Source organism: Hemicordylus capensis, chromosome 1 (genome assembly GCF_027244095.1).
Source record: "Hemicordylus capensis ecotype Gifberg chromosome 1, rHemCap1.1.pri, whole genome shotgun sequence".
Lineage (NCBI taxonomy): Eukaryota > Metazoa > Chordata > Lepidosauria > Squamata > Cordylidae > Hemicordylus > Hemicordylus capensis.
The window spans coordinates 131,566,640-131,591,036 of NC_069657.1; positions in this window are offsets into that span (position 1 = coordinate 131,566,640).

Below are 24,397 nucleotides of genomic sequence, written 5' to 3' on the forward strand. Positions count from 1 at the left end.
CCCAAAGGGGCCCCGCGGCCCCGCTCAGGAACTAAAACAGCACCCCCACATCTAACATCAGACGCAGGAGTGTGTGTTGGGGCCGCGAGGCGCGGCCCGTGATTGGGCATGGCCCAGGTTCTTTGAACCCATTGTCTCAATGGTAGCTCTGCCCCTGAAGGCATCCCAAGAGAAGGACAGAGTTGCTGCCATCGTTTCACTTGGAATTACATTCAGGGAGTCAAGGTCGAAGTGGATATCAGCAATTTTATCTGTGAAATATCTTGCAAAGTGGTTGCAGTGAGTAATCAAGAGTTTCTTTATCCTGACTTGAGGACCTGACTATAATAGCCTTTGAACCACCCAAAATAATTCTGCTGGGTGACTCTGTGCTGACACAGAGGAGGCAAAAAAGAAAGCTTTCTTGCCACCTCCAGTGCCACAGAATGGGTTCTAAATTGGGGTCTGTTCCATATTTTGTAGGATTCAACTCAAGTTTCTCTTCATCATCACTCTACTCATTATTATTTCAGTAACTTGCCAGCCAGATCTATAATTCTCTAGGAGTGGACCATTTTAATAGGTCTTCCATCTCCACAAAGGTTATGTGCCATTGTCAGCCTAAAGCATATCAGCTAGTGATCTGGCCATGACAAAGGAGTTGATCGATGTCAGTTCCTCCACCTCACTCATTCTCACTCAGTAGTAAACCCGAAGCCCAAGATATATCCTGCAATATGAATTGGACTGCTTGTTAATTGGGAGAGATGCATAATTACCATGGTGTCCATGAAATTAGGGGTGCAGACAGAGGGAAAGCTTGAGAAGCAACTCCTTGCTTAAATTTTGTGGGGGAGGAGAAGGCAGATATTTTTGTGTGGAATTAAAATAAGCTTGAAAACAAAGATTATTAGGTTTAGTGAGGGAAGGATCAGTGGAATGAGGAGGGAACTCTTCAGATCCTTGTCGAGGGTGGGTGGGTTGGTTGGTTGGTTGTGTGGATCTGTACTCACCACACCAGATAGGCAAACCTCATTCAATAGGCCCCATTCCCATTGTTGACTTTATGCTATGTGTAAATGTTCCAGAGCTGTGAAATTTTTCCTGCTTGATGACAGGAACTTCTTAATAGAACCTGACAATTAATAATGGGTTCAGCAAAATATGTATGGCAAAATATACTTCCATATCCCAGACCAATTGCTAGCATTGCCTTTGAGAGCATAGAAGTTGGCTATCTGTTGTCTAGATTGTCATGCCCCACTGTGTAAAATGACCTTTATTTTCTATGTTGTGTTGACAGAGTGACTCATTCCATGGCCTTATAGAGAAGATAAAATCCTGGGTTTCCAAATGCTTATAACAATGAGGGAAAGATCTCTTTTTCTGAGAACTTGATTAAAAGGTTAGTACTTAGGGTGAGGTTTTGCGCTTCTCAGTTTCTAATCACTTCTGGCTTTTTGCTATACTGCTTTGTGGAATTATCTGGCCTTCAGCAAACTTTCAGTGCAAGAGATTCTGAAAGTATCTGAAGATAATTTGCCATTTATTTGTCTACCCTGTTGCCAGGTAATCCTCTGTTTGTAAGATTCAGTTTTCTAAAGGCTGATAAGGTGTTTTGTTTTCTCTTTAGATGCCCTTTATAAAGTTGGTGTATTCTTGCAGTCTGTCTAGATAATCAGGAAGGAATCACAGGTTGCCAAAAATTGAAGCACGAAGTGCCTAAGTCTACAAGAACTTTCCTTGTCAAAGCACTTTTAGGTCCTATTGATTTCAGTGGGAGAGATTTAAGCCCGTGCTTAATTCTGGGGATCTGGAACTACATTCCACACAAAAAGTTGCTTTCTGAGATATGTGCTTCCAGTTTCAGCAATAATTGGGAAGAGGTCTGAAATATGACAAACCTATTCTCCCATTCAGAAGGCCTTGCCCTCACTCTGATTTGGCTTCATGATATTGTTGTCATACAACAATATCTGACTGGCTTTGTACCATGATGCCTACATGATCCACAACTGGCTGGATTGCATGGTCAGCAAATCAAGAACACCTATTTGTCAAATCAAAAGGTGTTCCTGCACAAGAATGCCTTGTCAACAAACAAACAAAAAACAGCAGCTGCCATTATAATTCCCTGAAACTTTTAAAATATTTGACAAGGAGGTCATTCACAGAATCAAAAACTGTATTCTACCTGGGTTTGGGAGCTGTGTGTGCTCTCAATTTTTGCTTGTTTGAAAGCAAGGTTAGAGGAAAACCTGGGTAGAAGTGATTGTGTGGAAGCAAGGTAGGAGAAAAAGTTACCCAGGTTTTCCTCTAACTGTGCTTCCACATAACCAAAAATTGGGAACAGACACAGCTCCCAAACCTGGGTAGAACACAGTTTTTGATTGTCTGGGTAACCTCAAGGTATTCTTGTGCAAGAGCACCTTGTCAAGCAAGCAAACAAGCAAGCAAGCAAGCAAGCTTCAGGAACCAAACTGACAGCTGCTGGTTTTTTTGCTTTGACAAAAAGATGTTCCTGTGCAAGAAAACAGGATTCTGGACTAGATGGGCCTTGGGTCTGATCCAGCAAGGCTGTTCTTATGTTCTTAAAATCCTTGTATTTAGAGCATCATATGGAAAAGAGGACAGCTCTCCAGCACTTTTAAGAGATGCACAGAAGAGTTAATTTCAGCAGCACCATTCACAGACAGCAGATTTACTTTGAAAAATCCCAGGAATGGTGGGTGGGTGTTTGCACATCAGAGAAATTATTATTTATTATTTATTTATTACATTTATAAACCGCCCCATCCAGAGGCTCTGTGTGGTGTACAACAACTTTTTAAAAGACATAAAACCCACAATTAAAACAATGCTAAAAACAATATTAAAACAATTCAAAAATGATTGAAACTATTTAAAACAAATTAAAATACATTTAAAAACAACAACACTTTACAAGCCTTGGAAGGCCAGGCCAAATAAATCGGTTTTTAGGGCTCTCTTAAAAGCTGACCGTAAGCCTAAACAGCGGATATCTGCTGGGAGTGCATTCCATAGACCAGGAGCAGCTACAGAAAAGGCCCAGTTCTGAGTCGCCACCAGACGTACTGGTGTTAACTGGAGACAGACCTCTCCAGATGACCTCAACGAGTGATGGGTATCATACCAAAGAAGGCACTCTCTAAGGCAGGGTTTCTCAACGTGTGGGTCCCCAGATGTTATTGGACTTCAACTCCCATAATCCCCAGCCCCAGTGGCCTTTGGCTGGGAATTATGGGAGCTGAAGTCCAATTACATCTGGGGACCCACACGTTGAGAATCCCTGCTCTAAGGTAACCTGGACCCAAGCCATTCAGAGCTTTAAAGGTAATTACCAGCACTTTGTCTTTTGCCTGGAAATTTATCTCTAAGTCCCTGCAAAATATTGAGGAGCACTCCATACATGATTCAGGTTTTTCCCTGCACATTGGAGCTTAGCCTGAATTATGCCCATGCCAAAAAGTTCCACTTTCTACGATGGCTTTTTGGGATACTTCAAAGTACCCTGACATTTATTCTGAGATGTATGGAGGGACCATAGTGACAGAGCAATCTTTCCTAAAGCCTCCATTTTTGCATTTTTTTAAAAAAAAAATTGTTGGGTCATCTTGTGGAACACCCAGCAAGACCACCGACTTTGCTGAGTTGTTGCTCTTGCTCAAATCAAGACTGGAAAAACAAAACAAACAAACAAAACCAAGAGAGAAATAAAAGAGCATCCATGCCCACCAACTTCCTAGGTCTGGGCAGGCCAACTCCCAGCCTTCCTCTGAGTCTGTCCTCTTTGGCAGCAGGCGCTAGCTGGGCTGTTTAGGTACAGCCCTCCCTCTGAGTCAGGCCACTATGAGTGCCCGGGCACTGGCTGAGCGCAGGCTCCCTCCTGGGAGCTAGATTTTCTTATGCATTTCATTAATCCTTATCCAGAGTAATGTTTTTCTACACATGAATAGAACAACCGACTCCCAAGTAGTCCCATTGGTTGCATAGTCCCATTCATTACATTGCATACACCAGCCTTATGTCAGGGGTGTGTGTTTCGATGTTGATGTTCGGCATTGCAAGTTGGTGGCCTGAGTTTTATCCCCGGGCTTTTACGTAGGCAGAAGGGCACGAGACACCCCAGTCCTCAGTTGTGCAGCTGCATGGGCCACCTGCAGGCCAAGCAGCCACAGAGCCGGGCAGCTAGAGTGCCTGGCAGCAGGCAAATCCCCCAATGCATCATGCTCCTCATGTGATGCTCCTCATGGGATGCAGGAGACCACAGCCTGTTTTCGCCCTCCCCCTCTCTGCTCCTGCAGCCATCGCATGCCACTCATGTGGGCACGCAACAATGGAAAGCCAGAAAGCGGCGTTCGTTGTGTGCAGGAGGCAGGAAGGCTCCTGCCTCCCGCATAGCCCTCTCCAAGCCGGGTAAGTTTAAGTTGTTAGAACAACCTTTATACGAGCTCCCAAGAAATAATGGGTTAATGTTGTTACAGTACAAAAAAACCACATTCCCATGCATGCACACACACATTGCCCATTTGCTTTTTATACAAGCGCCATCTTTCTTTCATGTTACGATCTGTAGATTAGTCTTCAGTATTTCTCTACTGTTTTCTTTCTTCTGCAAGTTTTCTGAGATTTTTCCTTTAATTGCTATTTATTTATTTATTTATTTTAAAAAAATAGGCTCCATTTCTGCAGAGCTCCCAAAGAAACACACAATAATACATAAAAGTACAAATAACAATTTTATATGCGTGTTTATTTCAAATATGTACATTATTGTCCCTGCTTCACTGGGGAGGATAGGATACCCCAATGTTTGAAGGAGGTAATTGTGAGATCTTTCCTTAAGAAGCCTGCCCTAGATCCCTCACTGATGGATAATTCTAGGCTAGTCTCCAGACTCCCTTGGTTGGGCAAGGTGATTGAGAAGGTGGTGGCTGATCAACTACATTAGTTTTGGAGGATGCTGATTATCTAGATCCATTTCAAACTGGCTTTAGGGCAACCTATTCAGTTGAGATAATATGAGTAGACCGATATGACCTTGGTTGGCCTGATGGATGATCTATATCAAAGAATCAACAGAGGGAGTGTGACTCGCTTGTTTCCTTTGGAGCTCTCTGCAGCTTTCAGTACTATCAACCATGGTATCCTTCAGAATCATCTGAGGGATTTGGGAACAGGGGGTACTGTTTTGTAGTGGTTCTGTTCCTATCTCTCGGGCAGATATCAGATTGCGCTCTGTGAAACTAGAGCTATTGTATGGTGTCCCTCAGGGCTCCATCCTATCCCTGATTATTTTAACAAGTACATAAAAACACTGGGTGAGATCATCAGGGAATTTGGAGCAGGGTGCAATCAATATGCTGATGACACCCAAATCTATTTCTCCATGACATCATCAGGAGATGTCATAGCTCCCCTAAATGCCAGCCTTCAGGCAGTAGTGGTATGGATGAGGGATAATAAAGTGAAACTGAATCCAAACAATATGGAGGTACTTATGGTGAGGGGTCAAAATTCGAGGGATGTCTGTGATAGTACTTCCTGTTCTAGATGGGATTGCACTCCCCCTAAAGGAACAGGTGTGTAGTTTGGGAGTGCTTCTGGACCCAGGCCTCACCCTGGTGTTTCCAGTGGAGGCTCTGGATAGCAGTGCTTTCTATCAGCTTCAGTTGATATGATAGCTGCATCTGTTTCTTGAAGATAATGACCTCAAAACTGTGGTGCATTCACTGGTAACTTCTAGGCGTGACTACTTCAATGCACTCTATAAGGAGCTGCCTGTGTTTGTTGTTCAGAAACTTCAATTAGTTCAAAATGCAGCAGCAAGATTGGACTTTGGTGTTTCTTGGAGAGATCATATTATGCTTGTTTTAAAACAGCTGCACTGGCTGTCAATATTTTTCCGGGCAAAACACAAAGTGCTGATAATTACCTTTAAAGCCCTAAATGGCTTAGGACCGGGTTACCTGGGTGAGCACCTTCTTCAGTATGATGAAGGTCATCAGGAGAGGTCCATCTCTGGTTACCACCAGCTTGCCTGGCAGCGAATCAGGATCAGGTTTTCTCTGTAACTGTTCCTGGGCTAAGGAATGCATTGCCTATGGATATTAGAGGCTTAAGAGTTTTAGCAGCCTTTTAGAAAGCCCTAAAAACATTTATTTTTAGCCTGACCTTTAGTGATTACTAAAATTATTTTAGGTTGGTTCTAATTTTGTTTTAATGGGTTGTGTTTATCTGTTTTTATATTTGTGAACTGCCTAGAGCCATCTGGGTAAGGTGGTATAAAAATCATTACACACACACACTTATTATTAATGGACAATCTTCCACCCACATGCCACATACACACATACCCCACACACCCCAGACTGCCTCATAATGAATTCAGTTTTTCCAAGTTTTCTCAGATAATTATTGGCGGGATGGAGGGGCAGTGTTCCCTCTAAGGCAGGGATTCTCAACGTTGGGTACCCAAATGTTATTGGACTTCAACTCCCATAATCCCCAACCAAAGACCACTGGGGCTGGGGATAATGGGAGTTGAAGTCCAATAACATCTGGGGACCCAATGTTGAGAATCCCTGCTCTAAGGCATGCGCATGTGTGCATGCACACAAGTTCTTTGATGTCTGCTCAGTGAATTTTAGATCCCACTCAGGCTGAATCAGGAAGGCCCCATTCTGAATGCACGTGTGCGCACACTGCCTTGATACTGCTGCCCAGAACAAAGCTCATTCTGCACACATATTAAACAAAATTAGAGGGAGTGCTGGGGGTGGCACCCAGCTTTTTCAAATGAGGTTAGGAAAAACCAAGCCTGTACTGAGCTGTGCAACTTTGCTTGTTGTGGATTATGTTTATTATCGATGAGTGTTTTTTTAAGGGAGAGAAATACATCTCTCATTACGGATCAAATGCTTACAGCACCAATTCTCATTTGCTTTCACAGGATACAACTACTGCCAATCTCTGAACAAACATTTCTGAACAAACCTTCTGTGCCCACAAAGGTATCCCTCATTAACTTCAGCAAATTTGTTTTTGCAGGGCTTCAGTGGCTAGGATGCAAACACCCACTCAGGTTCAGTCAAGGGAATGCTGCTATTCAAGCTGAAGTGTTTTCGCCTTTGAGCATATGGTGTCCTGTAAGGTTCTATCTTCTTGTCCCTAGGCTACTCCACATCTTCAGGTAACTGCTGGGAAATACCATCTGGACATTTAGACTTCAGTGTTGTCAGTATGTTGATGACACTCAACTCTAGCTCTCTTTTCCATCCAATTGACGACTCTAGAAATGCTGGACTGGTGCCTGGGGGCAGTGAGGATCTGGATGTAGGTTAATAAACTGAGACTTAATCTTGACAAGACAGAAATGCTTCTAGTCAAGAAAGATGCTTATCAAGTAATAGGACTGCATCTGTGTTTGTTGGGGGTAGCACTCCAAAGCTTAAGGGTGACACTCCTGGAGGTTGACCCAGGTCTGACACTGGATGCTCAGGGGTCAGCTGTGGCAAGGAATACTTTGCCCACCTTAGGCACATATGCCAGTTGCCAGTGGCGTAGCAAGGTTGGAGTGGGCCCAGAGACAAAATCATATACATATACATATATATATACACACAAACCTATGTGCCACAATAGAACATCATCCTATATATTTTTTTAAGGTTTTGTAAATTGTGGACAATGCAAGTCATTTAATGGTACTAGAGAAAGACGTGCTGTTCTGGTAGCTCCAGGTCTTAACACTCACATCAATTTCAGAGGATGAATGCAACTGACGGAAGCCCGGGTGGGTGCACGGCTGGGGGAGTCAGTCATGTGACTTGCCTCTGGGGGGCCCCCCAAGGCAGTGGGCCCCCAGACAACTGTCTCCCCTTGCCCTATTATAGTTACGCCCCTGCCAGTTGCATCTGTTCCTTGAAATGGCAGATTTTGCCATAGTAACGTATGCTTTGGTCACTAGATTGGAGTACCGTAACACATTCCACAAAAGACTGCCTTTGAAGTGTGTTCAGAGGCATCAGCTAGTGCAGAACCTGGCTGCTAGGCTGCTTAGCAGGGCTGCTTAACTGGACCATTTAACACTGATACTGTTCCAATTGCACTGGCTTCTAAATAATTTCTGGGGTCATTCCAAGGTGCTGGTTACCACCTTTAAAGCCCTAAGTGTCTTGGGCCCAAAGTATCTCAAGGGCTGCCTCTCCCCATATGAACCAACTACAGACCTCTGGAGAGGCCTTTCTGAGTGCTCCAAGCCTCCACCCCTGTCTGAAGGGGGTGGTTGGAAAGCACATGCGAGAGAGCCTTTTCATTAGCATAACCCAGACTGTAACATCCTCCTCCATGAAATCTGCCTTGCCCCCTCTGTTTCTAGCAGTGCTTAAAGACTCATTTGTTTACAAGTGTTTTCAGTGAGTCTCCAGCTTTAGATCTGCAATTTGGCTTTGGCAAGAGAACATGTTATTGCATTTTAGAGATTGTATGGTTTTAAACTTAATTGTTGTAAGCTGACCTGAGCATATGGCAAGGCAATTTTAAAGAAATAAAGCTAGACCCCAGCGCACTCTCAGTTAGGGATGTGCATGGTCTGAAGAACTGGTGGTTCTGCCAGTTCAAAGGAGGTGGGGGTGTAGCTTTAAGAGTGGGGGAGGGTGCACTTACCCCTCCCACTGCTTTCCCCCCCGCCAGCGTCCTTTGTTGAGAAAGCTAATCAGGGCGGCAGCATACCTCCCAGTCACCCCATTGCCCCCGTTGGCTGGATATGGCCGGAAGTCCCCAATGCACCTGTACACACAGGCAGTATCCAGCCAACAGAGGGCAACGGAGTGGCAGGGAGGTACGCTGCTGCCCCAATTAGCTTTCTAAACAAAGGACGCCGGTGGGGGGAAAGTGGCAGGAGGGGTAAGTGCACCCGTCCCCGCTCTTAAAGCAGCACCCTCGCTGCCTTCGAACCGCCCTGCCGCGGTTCCGTGCACATCCCTACTCTCAGTATCATTGATCTCCAAGTTGAAACAACTTGTACTGGGCAAGAAGGTGAGCTGGATGGATATATGGGAGGTATGCAGACTTCTTATTCCAAGTCATGCTCCTGAATGTTGCAGTGCACAGATTTAGAGTTGGGTAAGAAAAAAGGCCCTTTGTTGGGTCTTATGGGATCATTTCATGCATGGGTGGCTGTACTTGTCTGGGGACAATTCATGCTCTAAATGTTTCAAATTGCAAATGCAGTACTTGAGACATTCCACCTGATTTCTAACACAAGGTCTTATCACTTTGGATGGATAAAAAAGTAAGAAACCCTTTTGAATCTGATTACTAGGGCTTCCTCAGCCCAGGAGCACATCAGACAACAAATAAAAATTCTGTGCTGGAGTTGCCTAGTATAGGTTCTTATGTTTTTCATTCCTGATACCAACCTTTCAACAACGAAAAGAGAAGTAAAAAGAGAAGGGGAACCGAGAGCCGTACGTTACTGCTTTATCTTTGCATAAACCTAGAATCAGAAGTTGTGAACCCTAAATTCACAGCCATGGTATATGGCTACAAACATTCTTTGAATAAAAACATACCTCAATCCTATGGATGTTTAATTAGAAAGTCAAATCTGGGCTTACTCTCAAGCAAGTGTGTATAGGATTGTAGCTTTTTTCTGTGCATTACTCCCAATTATAGAAGGCTCAGAGCAAATGAAATTCTAGCCTTGAGTCAACAAGATGGTATTAGTGCTTGTGTTTGCAGATCATTTTAGAAGAGATTATATTGCAAATAAATGCGACAGACAGGAGTACTTAGTCATTTATGACTCATGCAAAATCTGCATGGCTTCCTGGTGACATGAAGTTGGTTAGTTGTCAAGATCATTTAAGAAAGTATTTTTCTTCTCTTTGGCTGAATATAATAAAAGGAAACATCCCCAGAGATCATGAGTAGCAATAAAGGAGTTTTACTCAACTGTGACTACATGAAACCATGGATTAAAACAGGACCAAACAAGGATGTACATGGGTTACCTTGAAAGGCATGCAAAGATTTGGCACAAACATTCATTCCTTTTCATTCATCTTCACCAGAGATGCAGTCCTTGTCTGAAAGATAAGTTAGAGCCATCATGAGACTTCTTCTGGCATCAAACTAATCAAATTGCGGTGGTAACAAGGATATCAGAGTGCATGTGCAGCCTGCCTTAATACACTGGAGGCCTCCCACATGATCATCCACTGGCACATGTGGAGCTGCTGGTGGGTTCACAGTCCAGTGGGGATTGAATTTTATTTATTTTTATTTTTATTTTATTTTTTACATTTATATCCCACTCTTCCTCCAAGGAGCCCAGACTGGTGAACTATATACTTACATTTCTCCTCACAACAACCCTGTGAAGGCGGCTGAGAGAGAAGTGACTGGCCCAGAGTGACTCAGCAAGTATCATGGCTGAATGGGGATTTGAAGTCGGGTCTCCCCGGTCCTAGTCCAGCACTCAAACTACTACACCATGCTTGAATTGAGGCAATGATTCTATGAATTGGCACTTCCATGTGAGGGTTGTATGCACAGCCCCTTTTGCTCAGAAAACTGTGAGTGCTTGTTAGTGATGCCAGCTCATGCTCTTCAGATGATTCAAGGCATAGCAAAATAATGGCAGATCACACAGTCCTTACTCACCTTAGGGAATGGGAGAGCCTCTTCGACAGCTCCCAGGTACAGTATGGCTAATAACAGTACTCTCTCTCTCTCTCTCTCTCTCTCTCTCTCTCTCTCTCTCTCTCTCTCATTTTTATATCACCCCATCCAAAGACTGTGGGCACAGCAACAACAACAAAAACTAACAAGCAATTATCTAAAACAATCGATTTAAAACAATATAGCAAATTGTTCTAGTAAGAACTACTCAGCATACTTTCCTTTCACTGTCTCTACATCTGGACTAAATTTGATGTAAAGCGAGTTCCACAAGTTAGATCTTTTGCACCTCAAACGTTCATGTGTCTGCCATCTTGGATCAGGGTGGATGTCATCATTACAAACTGCACCATTGAGGTGCCCTTGTGTGTCACTCACTACAGCTCTTCCAAATTTGGTTCAAATTGGATAGACAGTCCTCAAGTTAGTGTACTAGCACCTCAAAGGTCTATGCATCCACCATCTTGGATCGGGGTGGGTGACATCATCACAAACAACACCATTGGGGCATCCATATATGTCCATTCAGTGGAGCAAATTTGGTTAAAATCTGTTAGACTGTCCACAAGTTAGTGCACTTGTGCCTCAAAGGTTTATGTGCCCACCATCTTGAATAGGGGGATGACATCATCACAATCTTTGCCGTTGAGGTGTCCCTATGTGTACCTACACCTGTAATAAATTGGGTTCAAATCAGTTAAGCGGTTCAAAAGTTAGCTCACTTGCACCTCAAAGGTTATACTTCTGCCATCTTGAATCAGGGTGGATGACATCATCACAAACTACACCACTGAGGTGTCCCTGTGTGTCACACACTACAACTGTAGGTAATTTGGTTCAAATCAGTTAGACAGTCTGCAAGTTAGCCTACTTGTATCTCAAATGTTCATGCATCCACCATCTTAGATTGAGGTAGATGACATCATCAAAAACTATGCCTCTAAGGAGTCCATATGTGTCATTATAGCTGCAGCAAATTTGGTTCAAATCGGTAAAGAGATTCACAAGTTAGCCCACTTGTGCTTCAAAAGCTTATACATCCACCATCTTGGTTCGGAGTGGATGACATCATCACAAGCTATGCCTTTGAGGTATCCCTGTGTGTCACTCACTGCAACTGTCCCTAATTTGGTTTAAATTGGTTAGACAGTCCACAAATTAGCCCTCTTGTGTCTCAGATGTTCATGTGGCTGCCATCTTGAGTGTGAGTGGATGACATCATCACACACCATTTGGGCATCCCTATGTGTCTCTACAGCTGTAGCTAATTTGGTTCAAATTGGTTAGGCACTTCAGAAGTTAGCCCACTTGCGCCTCAAAAGTGTATGTGTCTGCCATCTTGGATTGGGGTGGATGACATCATCACAAACTACACCATTTAGGGGTCCCTATGTGTTTCTACAACTGTACCCAATTTGGTTAATATTGGTCCAGCCATTGTGAAGTTGATAGAGGGGTACTCACGGATGGACACACGAATACAGACACAGAATGATGGGTGATCTCATAAGCCTACTGGAAAGTAGGTTAAAAACAGATTTAAAACAGTTTTTAACCATTTAAAAACAGTTAAAGACATTTAAGAACAATTTAAAGATCCTTGAAGGCCAGACCAAACAAAAGTTTTAAGGGCTCTCTTGAAGGCCAACAATGAACCCAAGCTATGAATTTCTGCCAGAAGTGCATTCCACAGCCCAGGAACAGCTACAGAGAAGGTCAGGTTCCAAGTTACCACCAAACATACATTGGTAATTGGAGATGGACCTCTCCAGATGACCTTTAGTGCAGAGGGGATCATACAGAAGAAGGCACTCTCTAAGATAACCTGGACCAGCACTTCGTATTTTGCCCAGAAACATATTGGCAGCCAGTGCAACTGTTTAAGTACAGGCATAATATGGTCTCTCTGGTTTACTCCAGAGACCAATCTGGCAGCTACATTTTAAACTAACTGAAGCAGGGGCAGAGCCACCATTGTGCTAATGGGTTCAAAGAACCTGGACCACCAATGGGAAAGGGCACCAAAGCCCGCGGGGGGGGGGGGCGTGGCTCAAGATCCAAAGAGCCAAAAGCAAGCTTTCCCCCATCCATTTCAGGCAGCATCTGCTGCCTGACAGCCTTTATTTCCCTTTCTCTCCCTCACTGCCAGGCAGCAAACGCTGCTTGAAATGGATGGGGGAGAGCTCACTGGGGGTTCTTTGGAGCCCCGGCATGGGTGTGGGCATTGCCGAGCTCACTCGGGGCTCTCCAGAGCCCAAGCAATGCCTCTGTGCATGTGACATCATGCACACGGGGCATCACTGGAGGAGCCACTGGGCAGGGCCAGACACAGGCCAACCTTCAGCTGGCTCTACGCCTGAACTGAAGTTTCCTAACTTCGTACAAAGGCAGCCCCACATAGAGCACATTGCAATAGTCAAGCCAGGAGGTTACTAGCTAATGCACCACTGTTTTGAGATCATTCTCTTCAAGGAATGGACACAGCTGTCGAATCAATCAAAGCTGATAAAAGGTGCTCCTGATGCTCCTGAGACTGAGACACCAGGGTGAGGCCTGGATCCAAGAGCACTTCCAAGCTGCATACGTGTTCCTTCTGGGGAAGTGTAACCTCATCCAGCATTTGGAGATTTAACTCATCCCTCAAATTCTGATCCTCTACAATGAGAACCTCCATCTTGCTTGCAGAGCGCTTCAATTTGTTGTCCCTTATTCAGCCCATTACTGCCTGTAGGCAGGTATTTAGGAAATGAGTGCCATTTCCTGGTGGTGGTGGTGGTGGTGGTGGTGGTGGTGGTGGTGGTGGTGACAAGGAGAAATTGATTTGGGTGTCATCAGCCAGTCTCCATTCTTCCATTGCTGGGCAAGGTGATTGAGAGATCACTTTATGTAGTACAGGTCACCATCCAGTCATCCCACACAAGCCCAGATTTTTAATTGACATATATGTAAAGACTGATACAGTCTTTCTACCTTCCAATGTATTCCACTGCAGAACCTACCTGATTGCTGTATATACCTGAAATTGAGATGGATTTACTCCTCTACCATTCACTGTATCTAGGTCGGGGTGGGGTGGGGCAATGGCAGGAACTGGATGAAACAAGACAATATGGTAAACTTTTGCAATTGTTTATGAAAAGATGACTCTGATACATGGATAAATGTTGAATACATCCTTAGATTCTGATTCACAAGACTACCAGACTCATGGTGGTTGCGCTTGCTTTCAGCCTGTGAAAGCTTCCTGCTCATGGCAAATTGATTGTATAAATACAAATGAGTGGAATTTTGTGCATCAACAAAGTACACAGAGTAAAAGGAAATAACTACCACAATTACACTTGAACCGGTTCTCAGTTTCTTTGGCATTTTATGACAAATGATTATCAGGAAACAGCCACATTTATGTGGCGTTCTCATGTGTTCTTTAGTTACTGAAGGCAAAGCAAAGCTTGTATTTGTAAAGAACCATGACTAATTAACTTACCAACATACACAATTATAATCTGAACTTCTATTTCTGAGGCTTATAAAAAATCATCGTAAATATATTTGCACTGTAACAGATGGTAAGCAAAGAATCCAAGCCTAACAGACAGCAAGCGAAAAGGATCATAAACACTAGTCAAATGGTTAGCAGGTATCCATTTATATTCATATTAAGACAGACACACAGACCCACTTGGAGGATCTCCACATGAGCAGTGCATGAGTGCACGGGGCATCCTGGGGAGACGCCTGAGACCGGGAGGCTTGTTTTAGACTCCCAGCATTGGTCTCTTCACAAGTTGCCACTACGCGAAGCCATAGTGACTCATGATTGTAGAGATGTGCACGGTCCGGACCAGTCCGGACCGGCACCGAAGGGGGCCCCTTTCTTTTAGGGCGGGAGGGCTTTCTTACCCCTCCCGCCTCTTCACCCCCTCCAGCGCCCGTATTTAACCAAATAACAGGGCACTGGAAACCCCCCGCCGCCGCTGCCGCCCCCCCAGCAGATGCACAAAGAAAGGTGCCGCCATACCCCTGCCGCCGTCGCCGCCCGCCAGCCCTCCCTCCCTCCCAGCTGCCCGCCCTCCCTCCCAGGTCCTTACCCAAGGCTGCGGTAGTAAACGAGAGGAGCTCCCAGACAGAGCTCCTCTCGTTAGAAAGGCCTGATGCAGAATAAAGGTGCTTTGTGCGCGCGCGCATGTGCACGCCGCAAAAGACACCGGAGGCCCAGTCTACCCGCCGGGAAAAGGCCGGGTAGACCGGGCCTCCGGCCAGCGGGTAGACCGGGCCTCCGATGATCGGAGGCCCGGTCTACCCGGCCTTTTCCCGGCAGGTAGACCGGGCCTCCGGTGTCTTTTGCGGCGTGCGCGCGCGCGCAAAGCACCTTTATTCTGCATCAGGCCTTTCTAACGAGAGGAGCTCTGTCCGGGAGCTCCTCTCGTTTACTACCGCAGCCTTGGGTAAGGACCTGGGAGGGAGGGCGGGAGGAAGGGCGGGCGGGCAGCTGGGAGGGAGGGAGGGCGGGCGGCGACGGCGGCAGGGGTATGGCGGCACCTTTCTTTGTGCATCTGTTGGGGGGGCGGCGGCGGCGGGGGGTTTCCAGCGCCCCGTTATTTGGTTAAATACGGGCGCTGGAGGGGGTGAAGAGGCGGGAGGGGTAAGAAAGCCCTCCCACCCTTAAAGTTATACCCCCCACCCGGACCCGGACCAGCAAGGGCCGAACCGGTCTGGCAGTTCGGCCATTCCTTAGAATGGCCGCCGGACCGGTTCAGACTCACCCCTACATGATTGCCAAAATGGAGTTAGTGAAGCGCTCGCTCTGCTCACCTCATTTAAGGCAGGGGGGGACTTAAGCAGGCTAACTGCCAGGAGCCCCGCATGGCTCCCGGATGTTCCCACGACTGCAGGAAAGCGGGCTGGGCTCCCTTAGAACACTTTCCTGCGGTCATGAGAACAGCCTCTTGCTCTAACATGGAAAGAAAGAAAAGGCCTCCCTCATAATATGTTTAAGTCTGCTCCTTACACATTTGAGCTTGTGTGGAATGACTGGATGACAATTGGTGACCAGTGTTCCCTCTAACAGGGAATCCCAGTTGTTCTTGACTTCAACTCCCATAATTCCCAGCCAAAGGCCATCACAGCTGGCGATGCTGGGAGTTGTAGTCAACAGCATCTGGAATTCCCTGTTAGAGGAAATGCTGTTGGTCACCTGTCCTATATATGGTAAAGTAAAAAGTAAAGTTGTGCCGTCACGTTGGTGTCAACTCCTGGTGACCACAGAGCCCTGTGGTTTTCTTGGTAGAATACAGGAGGGGTTTACCATTGCCATCTCGCACACAGTATGAGATGATGCCTTTCAGCTTCTTCCTATATTGCTGCTGCCCAATATAGGTGTTTCCCATATTCTGGGAAACATACCAGCGGGGATTCAAACCAGCAGCCTCTTGCTCCCTAGACAAGTTACTTCCCTGCTGCTCCATTAGGTGGCTTCCTATATTTGGTACATTGAACTATATTTGCTATGGCTTGTATCCCCATCTTTCACACTGCAGCACTCTGTGTGGCTGGGAGTTTGTTCGATGAATGGAAGAATAATTGTGCTCAGAAGTGGTTCTTCTGAGCAGGGGCACTCCTAGCTACTTAAAAGATCCAGGCCCCAGGCATACAGAGCCCTCTTTTTGATAATCAAACTCAAACATACCCTTCCCAAGAATAGTAATGTATATATTTAAGTTTCTAACATTGTAAATACAGCACCTTTGAAGGTGGAAGCAACAGAGAGCTATGTCAGGCTAGGAACACTCTCCCATGCTCTGTGCAGGTGCCTCTAATACTGCATTTCCTTTCTGGAAGAGGTCATGGATGACAGAGGTGGTTGATGAGATCTGGGGCTCTGAGCAATTCACTGAGGGCCTGTGCCCTATGGTCCCCCCCCCCAATGCCCCTGCTTCAGAGAATGCAAGTTTTCTTCCATTTGCTGAAGGAGCTCTCAGCTGTGGAGTGCTGAAGTGTGCAGACTTGACCCAAACTCTTCTGGGTCCTGAGGCTTTGTGGTGAACTGCTGCTCTGACCCCATAGCTTGCTTTGAACCCCATACACTGATTTTCCCATTTCAAACAACCTCCCCCTGATGTCCCACACCTTTCAAACCCCACAGAGTGCTTTTCATGCCAGTTTCTCCACCTGATTTCCCTCTCCCACTGATATCCAATGTCCTCTCCCCACATATCCCTACCTCTGCTGTTGCTTCTGCTCCTCAACCTGTCCTGTCTTTTCAAAAGGCAGAAGTCAGGGAATGAAGCAGCAGGAAGTGATTTAAAGACAGGGCAAGAAAAACAGGAAGGGGTATAAGGGTGGTGATAGTTGACACACATACCACCACTGCATAAGAATTCAGGGGCAGGGGAGAACCAAGTGAGGTGGTTGCAGCACTGGTAGGTGGAGATGGCTGGTGAACCATCCACTACCTCCACCAGCCTTCTAGCTAATTAGAAGGCTGGCTGTGTCAGCACAAAAGATTAGGATTCAACCCCATTTTATTTTTTATATAGGCACTTGAGCCAAATGGGTTCTCCCATTCCTTAAGATTAGTAAAGATTGTGAGATCTGCCATTCTCTTGTCATGCTTTCAGCTCAAAGATGAAGAGGATGAACTGGCTTCACCAGCAATGACCCCCAGTTACATTTTCTGTTTTTTGAAATTAGTGGGTTAAGTCATGGCTCAGTATTTGATGATGATGATGATGATGATGATGATGATGATGATGATGATGATCTGCTAACTATCTCAGCATAAAACCAGGATACAACATGCATCAAGAGCAGCATCTTCATTACCCTGGCATTCTGGGTGAATTCATAATCTTCCTTATTACTACCTCCCCTCCAGTGTTCCCTCTAACAGGGAATCCCAGATGTTGTTGACGATAATTCCCATAGTTCCCAGCCAAAGGCCACCACTGCATAAGAATTCAGGGGCAGGGGGGAGGCAAACTGGGGATGCTGGGAGTTGTAGTCAACATCTGGTGGGAGGAGAGCTGGTCTTGTGGTAAGCATGACTTGTCCCCTTAGCTAAGCAGGGTCCACCCTGGTTGCATATGAATGGGAGACTGGATGTGTGAGCACTGTAAGATCTCCATCCCTTAGGGGATGGAGCCACTCTGGGAAGAGCATCTAGGTTCCAAGTTCCTTCCCTGGCATCTCCAAGATAAAGCTGAGAGAGATTCTTGCCTGCAATCTTGGAGAAGCCACTGCCAGTCTGTGTAGACAATACTGAGCTAGATGGACCTATGGTCTGATTTAGTATATGGCAGCTTCCTATGTTCCTGTGTAACATATGGAATTCTCTGTTAGAGGGACTGCTGCTCCCCTCTTTTAACTTTTAACTTAAAAATAAAATAAAATAAATCTCTTTAGGCACAAGTAGCATTATGGGGCTTGTTGAGATATTTATTTAAAATATGTGTATCTTGCCTTTGTATTTATAAATTAAATCTTCTGCTACAGCCCTAAAACTATACCAACATCTGCATAGGTTAGTTAAAGGTTCTAGAGAAAAGCAACATTTTATGCCAGGAAACCTCTTTGGGGAAAGTATTTCGTAAGCAGGGTGTCACCACCGAAAGGCCCTCTCCTCAGCTGCGGGCCACCTCATCTTGGAAGGTGGCTGGGAGGGCCCTACTTTGGTGACACTCATTCATCAAACATGCAGGACAGGGCCTTCTTGGCCATTATCCCCAGGCTGTGTAACTTGCTCTTGGATGAGATCCACAAGGCTCCCTCACTCCTAGTCTTTCAGAGGAGGCTGAAGACTGCCCTTTTTATTCAGGCTCTTCATTCATCCATTCATTCATTCATTCAATCAATCATTCGATTTCTATACCGCCCTTCCAAAAATGGCTCAGGGTGGTTTACACAGAGAAATAACAAACAAATAAGATGGAACCCTGTCCCCGAAGGGCTCACAATCTGAAAGAAACATAAAATAAGACACCAGCAACAGTCACTGGAAGTACTGTGCTGGGGGTAGATAGGGCCAGTTACTCTCCCCCTGCTAAATACAGAGAATCACCATGTTAAAAGTTGCCTCTTTGCCCAGTTAGCAGGGGTAGGCAGTCCCACCCCCCCACCCCGCTTTCCTCTCAGTGGGTGTAGCTGTGAGTATTTTATTGTGAGGATGTTTTTATTGAAAACTTATTGTTTTTAACCCTTTCACTGCCCTGGGGTGTTAGAATGAAGGGTGGTACAGAAAAATAAGCAATAAATAAATATTTTACTAATCATGTTTGTTTTAATTGTGATTTTAAAACAATGACCTTGGGAAACTTGCATGGGTGTCGTTGTTGGCAAAATACGGTCTAATAATACTGATCTTTTAAGGTAAAGAGAAAAAGAGAACCCAGATTCAGTTCCATGCAGGAGCAGCAGCTAACATCCTGACTAATGAAGTGCTGGCCCTTCTGAAGAGCTCCGGACTCGCACTGCACCATTGCTGGTATGCGTGTATATACAGTGGAGCGGGAGGGATTTCAGCAACCTTCCCTTCTCCCAGGACTCCTCTGTATTATTCAAAAATAGATCCCTGAGAGCTGCACAACCATCAGGGGCATATTTGAGTGTCACAGACTGCCTCTGGGGAAGGGGAGGTTGTCAAAACTTGCCTCCACTGTTGAGCCAGCAGTGGAGAGTTAACTGAACTTTGCAGAAGCACAGGTGGTTTGTTAGGATGTCAATCAATGTCTCAAATTCATTATTTCAGAAGGCAAAAATTAATAAAAGTAGCCCGATGTATCCTCATTGCTCTACTGAATAAGGCAGAGAAGCACCTGAGTACATTTTTTATCGTGTACTTAATGTTAGCCATTGACCCATGTAATTGCAATGAGATATCAAGCACTGGTGGGCTAACAGTGTGTGGATTCTAACAGTAGGGTAAAGAGTTAGCTAATCTACATGCTTCCAGATCAACGACCAGGAAACACATGTATTCTTGTTTACCTGGCAATCAAATTATGTTGACTTTTCCCATGTTTCTTTAGAGAAAGAAAGTTCTACACTGAGAAGGGCTCACGCTTTAGTCTTGGCCTTTGTTGCTTAGCTTGTGCAGTGAAGAAAACACAAACATGGCAATGGGAATAAAATGGTTTTTCATTCAAACTTTCAGCTCACTCAGAAGTAGTGGGTAACCCACAGTGACTGAAGTGAGTTGACAAGTAATGCACAGCAGGGAAATGCTTGACTATATTGGGCAGCAGCGATATAGGAAGATGCTGAAAGGCATCATCTCATACTGCACAGGAGGAGGCAACGGTAACCCCCTCCTGTATTCTACCAAAGGAAAACCACAGGGCTCTGTGAGCACCAGGAGTCGAAATCGACTTGAAGGCACACTTTACCTTTGCCATATAGTCCTTAAGGTATTCTGGAGGATTGTTTCCTCTGTTAGCCATGCCCCCAAGGAACCATCTATGGATATGCAATTGTGAGGTGAGAATTTTTGAATTGGAGAATAATTTTCTTAAACATTCTCCTCCTCTCCAAATAAATAATATATTTTTTAAAAGTGGTTGGAAAATATTCTCGTTCATGTCTATATGTTGCCTGGTAGGCACGTTTGTGCTCTTTTGTATTTTTTGAATGACGTCCTTTAGTTACAAATATTTCACATATACTGTAAACAATATTTTTATTGAATCCTTGTTCCTGATATCACATGTCACATTGAAGCTGACTTGGGATCAAAACCTTTACTGAATAGGCTGAAATCACTTGGGTCAACCCACAATCTGAACAACCCAGTTTAACAAAGAGCAAAGGCAATTAAGTAGTCAACTCATATTGACTTCAAGCAGGAAAAAATGGGCATGGAAATTTACCTTATGAAGGTTAAGGTAAACTTCATAACCAGAGCGACCAGGGCCAGTCAACTTCAAATGCAAAATCTCTCTTTGTTTTTGAGTTGATGTTACATTTGTTTAATTCCCTCTCTATGGATATACGTTAGGCCCTAGGTGGCCAGATTCTGGCTTACGGCCCATTTGACCCACGAGTAGACCCCTTAGGTTCTGGCAACTCTGGCTTAGGCCCAGTATTCCCTCTAACAAGGATTCCCAGATGTTGTTGACTACAACTCCCATAATCCTCAGCCAAAGATCATTGCAGCTGGGGATGCTGGAAGTTGTAGTGAACAATGTCTGGAAATCCCTGTTAGAGTGAACACTCATTAGGCCCCAACATTAGCTACTTTTAAAAGGGTTGTGAAAATATTTTTGATTTGTCAGGTTGTTGGTGGTTCATTTTAGATCTTTAGCCCTGCCTTATGCTGGTTTTAATTGCATATTGCTGCTTTGTGCATGTGTGTGTGTGTGTTGCTTTATTTCTTAATTTTATGCTTTTAGTTTTTAAAAATGACTTTGTGATTATTTTATCATGAAGCATAATAAATATTATATATATGCTCTAGTAATGAAAGTCAAGGAGCACAGTTTAAAAATAGGACTACGACTAAATGTAAAGAAGACTCAACTAATGACAATGGGTACAGCAACCAGTCTCAGAATTGATAATGAAGACAATGAAGTGGTTGATAGCTTCTGCCTTTTAGGATCAACCAGTAAAGGATCCAGCAGTCAAGAAATACGCCGCAGAACAGCACTTGGTAGGGTTGCAGTAAAGGCCTGGAAAGGATATTGAGATGTTGTGATGTGTCTATACCTACGAAGTTTAGAATCGTTCGGACAGTGGTTTTTCCTGTGACACTCTATGGATGCGAAAGCTGGACTTTGAAGAAGCAAGATAGAGAAAAGTATTGACACTTTTGAACTTTGGTGCTGGAGAAGACTTTTGAGGATACCATGGACAGCCAGGAAAACATTTGTTCTATAATTGGATTATAGAACAAACCAATCCAGAATTTTCACTCAAGGCACAAACGACCAGGATCAAATTATCATACTTTGGACACATTATGCAAAGACCCAGCTCCCTTGAGAAGTCCATAATGCTGGGAAAAGTTGGGGGAAAGAGAAGAAGAGGATGGCCAGAAGCAAGGTGAAGGGACTCAATTACTACAGCAATGAATGCACCACTGAGAGACCTTAAAGGCCAAGTTGAAGACAGATCATCCTGGAAAGAATCTATCTATGTGGTTGCTAAGAGTCGACACTGACTTGACGGTGCTCAATCAATCAATGCTTTAAATAAATAAGTAAATAAATAATAAATCAATAGTAGTAGTAGTAGTAGTAGTAGTAGTAGTAGTAGTAGTAGTAGTAGTAGTAGTGTAGCAGTGGTGATGGTGGTGTATGGGGAAAAATTGAAACACCAGAAAGCCGTAATAGAAAATGTAGGTGTAGTGCCATCAGTAATGTGGCTATAAGCCAATCAACTTATAAGTAGAAGCTAATGTTTTATCATTGCTATTCAAGACTATGTACATACATTTACAAGACCACAGATATGGACACTTGTAGGAAATGAAATGTTAAACCAGAAACAATAGAGCATAAAATAGCTGCCCTATCTTATCCAATACAGAATACCTTGCCAGACTTAATCAGACTGCAAAAATGGAAAGATAAACCAGAAACAATTGAATATATAATAGCTACCCTAATATGGATATCTGCCAGACTTAATCAGGTTGCCAGCACCATACACGGTGAAATGAATAGGCACAACTAATCAATAAAGAATTACTCCTTGTTACAACTATCGGCCAACCTCCTATCTTACAAAGTGCAAATGCAGCAGAGGAAGCATGCAGACATTTGCTGCATTCTAGAGCAAAGCAGTTTGGATGGTAGTGTTGCTTTCTATTCAGTAATCTTCCTTTTGCTTTTTGTTTGGATATTTGACCCAAGGGGGATCCTGTAGAGAGTATGGGGGAGGGATCAAGAGGAAAAGGGAGAGAAAGGAGAAGGAGAAAAGTGGAGTTGTTGCTGAATAAACCTTTAGTTAGTAAGGGGCCAGTAAGACCCCTGCTAAATGAGCAAAGAGACACCTTATAAAGTGGTGATTCTCTTATATTTAGCAGAGGGCCCTATCCAACCCCAGCATAGCATCTCTCCAGTGGCTGTTGCTGGTATCTGCCTTATGTTTTAGACTGTGAGCCCTTTGGGGACAGGGGACCATCTTATTTATATATATTTTTTCTATGTAAACCACTTTCAAAACTTTGGTTGAAGAGCGGTATATAAATATTTGTAGTCGCAGTAGTTAAATCTACTTTAGAATTCCTTGTGTGTATGAGGGAAGCATCGCCTCCTAATGGTGCAGCGGGAAAATGACTTGACTAGCAAGCCAGAGGTTGCTGGTTTGAATCCCTGCTGGTATGTTTCCCAGACTAGGGGAAACACCTATGTCAGGCAGCAGCGATATAGGAAGATGCGGAAAGGCATCATCTCATACTGTGTGGGAGATGGCAATGGTAAACCCCTCCTGTATTCTTCCAAAGACGACCACAGGGCTCTGTGGTCCTCAGGAGTTGACACCGACTCAACGGCACACTTTACCTTTACTTTATGAGGGAAGCAGCTATAAAACAGGTAGCACTGCAGGTGTGATTTTTGCCAATTTCTCCTTTGCTCTGAAGTGCTGCATGGCCCTCAGAGACCATTTTTTAGGCGTCACTGAGTACTTCAGAGGGAAGGGGGGATTGCTGAACAAACAAACACACACACACACACACACACTCGCGCCCCGTGCAACCATCCACACTGCTTTATTCTGCAATGAAGCAAATGCATGCATACTTCCTTTGCTGCATGCACACTTCATAAAATGTCAGCTACTGTAATTACTTTGTTCTTGAGAATGATGATATACCTTATCATCATGAGATACAACTGTTACAACAGAGAAAATGACTACAATAGACCAGGCATAATTTTGGTAAAAAGAAAAGCTAAAACAGTTGCTGTAATAGATGTTGCAATGCCTCTAACAAATAGTAGTTTCTAAAAACCCTCAGAGTGAAAAACAATGTAATACCAAAGCTAGTCTTAGAAATGATAACATCTGCAAACTTAGGACAATTCATATAGTGGCCTTTGAGTGAACTGGTTCAGACAATATCAGACTAGCCCACATGATTAGAAATGGAGCACACTGAAAGCATGCCTGTCATGATGTCTTCCACGGATGTCCTCCCAGCTTGTCACTTTATCACATGGGGGTGGGGGGCGCTGAACGGCTGCTTTACATGCACTCTTAAGCAAGTATTTGGAGCATGTGTAGAGCAGCCATTTGGACAGCCACCACCAAAATAAAGGGATATGTTGGGAGGATGTCAGGCTATCCATAGAAGACATTGTGATGGGTTCACGCTTGGCATGTTTCCTTTCTAACGGTGGGGGTCAGTAAGATATCAACTGAAACTATGGTGTGCATGGAACCACTCTGGGTGGTTTGGTTCGAGTTTGAATTGAACTTGAACCAAACCACCAGGTCGACAAGCTGGTTTGTTAGAACCAGCCAGCAATTTTGTTCTGCATTAGGACCGGGTTGACCCAGTTCTGCATGTTTGCAAAGGGGTATCTGGTAAAGATTCTCCTTTACAAGCAAAGGGGGGAACCCTGTAGGGTTGAAAAGAGAAGGCAGGGGGCAGTCATTCATTCATTCATTCATTCATTCGATTTCTATATCGCCCTTCCAAAAATGTCTCAGGGCGGTTTACACAGAGAAATATAAATAAATAAGATGGATCCCTGTCCCCAAAGGGCTC